The following is a 5,000-nucleotide window of genomic DNA, read 5'->3' on the forward strand; positions in this document are numbered from 1 at the left end:
GTAACCTCAAATTTAATATTTGTAAACCTGTTTTATTGTAAATGCTGAATTCTAAAGATTCTTACAATATTCTGGTAGTTATATTATTTTCTAATTATAGAAATTATCTCCTGTGATATAAAATAAAATAACGATTATAAATAAATTATAAATAAAAAAAAGACTAAAAAATAATAAAATACAATAAAAACTTAATATCACCACGTCTTTGGTTGTATTGTGTTCTTGGGCGTCTATAAATCAATCCATAACACAAGAAAAAATAAGATTTTAGCTTCCAAAATAACAAATTCCAAACTACCTAACTTGAAATAATTTATATCTTTCTTGCTGAATACAATAACACATAAAAAAATGATGAGATAACTATAAAATAAAATAAACAAAAAATTTTAATAAATCAAGGAACCGCTTTACTTAAAAATAAATCCAAGCAGTTTACTTATGTAGTATACTGTTTGTAAATTAATTTAGTTTGTACATTTGTTATCATGAGTATATAAAATAAAAAACAATTAAAAAAATACTATCCATAAATAATAACCTCAAAACATACCTACAAACATACCTGGGGGTTCACCTCAAATTTGTACATCCTAATTGGAACATCAATTTCAACCTATTTGACTCCTGTAATTCCTTTCTATCAAATATATTATATACTTATACTAAGTATCTTTAAGTAAATATATATCGAATACTAATCTACACCTAATAGAAATAATAGAACCTACTAGAAATATCATAAAAAAAAGGTACAAGAAATGCCAAACTAAATAAATGGACTTATTCATCTTTCAAAATAAAATAGATGTATTATCATAATCTCCCTGTTAGATTTATTATTCTTTTTGTTCTGTTTGTCTTCTAATAGTCATTAATAAAGAAAAAATTTTATTCCATTAAAATTTTATACAAAATTGATTGGAATCTGATCCACCAACAGGGATTTTCGGGAAATGCAAAACGATGCAAGACTCTCTATAGATCTATATCTCTATTTGAATTATCTATCCATATGCAAGCAAGAGAGGAAAAAAACTTTGTTTTATTTTTCTAGTCGAATTTGAACTTCCCGAAAGCAAAAATTCACTTTTTATCTTGTTGATAAAGGTTTACTGAGTAGTAAACAAGAATATCGATAAAAAAATGATTCTAAAAGAAATGAATTTTTCAGGGTTTTCGTTAATTATGATAAACTAACTGTTTTATTTGATTTCATTTTGTTAAGGAAAAAAAAGCATGGAGCTGAAATAACTCACTCACAACACCTTTTAAAGGATTACGTGGTACAATTGCATCCAATAAGCCCTTACGTAATAAAGATTCAGCTGCTTGTGAACCTTCAGGCACGGCTTTTTTCAATGTTTGTTCAATTACTCTTTTACCCCCGCAAATGCAATATAGGCATAGGGTTCGGCAATAATGATATCCCCCAACATACCAAAACTTGCTGTCACCCCACCGGTAGTAGGAGATGTAAGAATTGATATATAGAATAACTTTTTACTTGATTGATATCACATAAACCGAAGAAATTTTAGCCATTTGCATCAAACTTAAACTTCCTTCTTGCATTCGTGCTCCTCCGGAAGAACACACTAAAAAAGAGGTAAACATTGATTGGTAGCATACTCGATCAAACGAGTTATTTTTTCGCCTACTACGGATCCCATACTACCCCCCATAAACTGAAAATCCATAACCCCAAGAGCTACCGGAATACCGTTTAATTGACCTGTACCTGTTTGAATAGCGTCAGTCAACCCTGTCTTTTTTGAGCAGAGGCAATACGCTTTTATAAGGGTCCTCCCTCGAATGAAATTTAATGGGATCCGCAGAGACCATGTCTTCATCCATAGGATTCCAATACCCGGATCAATCGAAAGCTCAATTCTCTCTGAACTGGTCATTTTCAAATAATGTCCACATTCTTCACAACATTCATTTCGACTTTCTTATACATTAATCCATAACAATTGTCGCATTGAATCCACAATTGATTGTAGTTTTTAGTTATATCGAAATCCTTAGAACTCATTAAATTATTACGATTACTATTAGTTCTTATCTTGTCATTTTTGCTTTCACGAATCTTTCCACTTCCACTTTCACTACAAATGAAATTAAATGTAACTTTCATTGGAATTATTACTATCGCTTAAAAAGTGACTATTAATACAGATGTGAGAACGAAAATAAGAGTCAATGCAACTATTAATGTGATTATTACAATTATATTTAGTATCCTTAATGTAAGGATCATAGTGCAGATCGTTGTCACCTTTAGATCTATTATTCAGATAACTAGAACTACATAACTATAAAAAAAAATTTCTAGGTCACTCAAATCATTGTTAATCTCAAATTTTTTCTTTTTTATATCAAAATATATAGATAACTATTTTTATTACTATCCCTAACAAAAAAGGTGTCATCCGATATGAAATTCCGAATGTCCTTGGAGTTAACTAAAAGATCAACATTATTGTAATAACTAGAACGCTCACCCCAACCATAAATTTTTATCCATATCATATATAACCGGTCTTTACTTATAGTAGTCTTTTCAATAGGAGCAAAACTATCCATTGCTTTACTTAGCTCGCCTCTGTATTCCAATTCTCCCTTAGAAAACATCAAATTGAACCACGATTTTTCCATAGAGCTTCTGGCCTCTATTTACATGAAAATAAAAAACAATAGATGAATAGTCATTCAATGAAAAAATTGAAAATGCAAAAAAAAAATTTGAATAGTTCATTTTCTATTCAGAGTAAGCAAAGCATGTCAATGCAATTGCTAATTGCTAAGATTATTAAGTAAAAGCAATTGAAATTAATAAAATTTCAATTCTAAATGAAAATAAGGATTTTCTTATATTGTGTAAAATTCTCATTAAAAAAAGAAATATTTGTTCTTCGCTTATGAATATAAGCGATATGAAGAACTTTTTTAGTAAAATCTCGTATACTAATATAAAAAAAAAGTTTTTATTCCAATACGGAATGAAAAGAAAAGGACAACATGCAGAATGGGTAGAAGAAGTGGGGATACTTGGTTCAAGCCCTGACACGAAACTTAAAAAAAGAATAAAAAAATCCTAAGAATCCATATTTCGTATAGAATTCTTGTGGACACTACAATACAAAAGTGTAGTTGTGTTTAATCTTCTTTTTTTTTCAGATTTTGTATATCTAGATTAAGTATGTATCTATCAAAAACAGTATATACACTAGATAAACTCGGCTCAATCTTTTTTTTACTAAAGGATTGAGCCGAGTTTATTGCAATTAAACTAATAAAACGGACGTGAATTACTAATCTAATTTCTAGTCTTGGCCATCTAATTTATCGATGGTTGGGAAGTTAAATGTGATCTCCTTCCATACTTCACAAGCAGCAGCTAGTTCAGGACTCCATTTGCAAGCCTCACGGATAATTTCATTACCCTCGACTGCAAGATCACGTCCCTCATTACGAGCTGTACACATGCTTCTAGAGCTACTCGGTTAGCTACGGCACCCGGTGCATTTCCCCAAGGTGGCCTAAAGTTCCGCCACCAAATTGTAGTACGGAATCATCTCATAAAATCACTCTTGACAGTAATATATGTTGTATATGTAAATCCTAGATATGACAATATGCGGAATTCATCCATGAAAATGAAAAACAAGGGGGGGTTGATATCGATGGGACGCATAACCGGATATGCTAAAATGAAAATATGAAAAAAAAAAGGCTAATGAGATCGAAATAATGAATCATAAATAGAGTTCCATTTCGGAATTGGCTAGATAAAACAAAGTCTTGCCTATTATGACAAATAAATCAAAGACTTTCCACAAAAATTTTTTTTATTCATATATTTTTTATTTTAAAACTAGGTTTTGGTTAGTTGAGCTTGAAAACGACTATTCCTTCATTGAAATTTAATTAAGTAAAAAATTGAATTGCATATTCGCTTGGGTGGTACCAATGAAATCGAGTGCTTACTCCCATTTATTATTGAATTAACCAATGAATTTACTATCGAAGATTTTTTCTGTATTCGAAAAATTTCGCAACAAAATTGAACATATTTTTTATTATGAGAATAAATCCTACTACTTCGGATCCAGCGGTTTCAATACGTGAAAAAAACAACCTGGGACGTATTGCCCAAATCATTGGTCCGGTACTGGATGTAGCCTTTCCCCCGGGCAAGATGCCTAATATTTACAATGCTCTGGTGGTTAAGGGTCGAGATACGCTTGGTCAAGAAATTAATGTGACTTGTGAAGTACAGCAATTATTAGGAAACAACCGAGTTAGAGCTGTAGCTATGAGCGCGACCGAGGGTTTAAAGAGAGGGATGGACGTGGTTGATATGGGAAATCCTCTAAGTGTTCCAGTCGGCGGAGCGACTCTAGGACGAATTTTCAATGTACTTGGGGAACCTGTTGATAATTTAGGTCCTGTCGATACTCTCACAACATCTCCTATCCATAAATCCGCGCCTGCTTTTATAGACTTAGATACAACCTTATCTATTTTTGAAACAGGAATTAAAGTAGTAGATCTTTTGGCCCCTTATCGTCGTGGGGGAAAAATCGGACTATTCGGTGGGGCTGGCGTGGGTAAAACAGTACTAATTATGGAATTGATCAACAACATTGCCAAAGCTCATGGTGGTGTATCCGTATTGGGGGAGTAGGCGAACGAACTCGTGAAGGAAATGATCTTACATGGAAATGAAGAATCTGGAGTCATTAATGAACTAAACCTTGCGGACTCCAAAGTAGCCCTAGTCTACGGTCAGATGAATGAACCGCCGGGAGCTCGTATGAGAGTTGGTCTGACTGCCTTAACTATGGCAGAATATTTCCGAGATGTAATGAGCAAGACGTACTTCTATTTATCGACAATATCTTCCGTTTTGTGCAAGCAGGATCGAGGTATCCGCTTTATTGGTAGAATGCCTTCTGCTGTGGGTTACCAACCCACCTTAGTACGAAATG

At 32.5% G+C, this 5,000-nt stretch overlaps 1 pseudogene across 1 annotated transcript in view; it reads left to right on the top strand.

The window, feature by feature from the left end:
* Positions 1 to 3,586: 3,586 nt before the first annotated feature.
* LOC125602658 overlaps positions 3,587 to 5,000 on the top strand; it is a 1,974-nt pseudogene continuing 560 nt past the window's right edge. The window contains exon 1 of the transcript XR_007334975.1: positions 3,587 to 5,000. This exon is cut by the window's right edge and continues 560 nt beyond it. The product of XR_007334975.1 is annotated as an ATP synthase subunit beta, chloroplastic-like (transcript).

The sequence above is a fragment of the Brassica napus genome, unplaced genomic scaffold (assembly GCF_020379485.1).
Source record: "Brassica napus cultivar Da-Ae unplaced genomic scaffold, Da-Ae ScsIHWf_2938;HRSCAF=3723, whole genome shotgun sequence".
Classification (NCBI taxonomy): Eukaryota; Viridiplantae; Streptophyta; class Magnoliopsida; order Brassicales; family Brassicaceae; genus Brassica; species Brassica napus.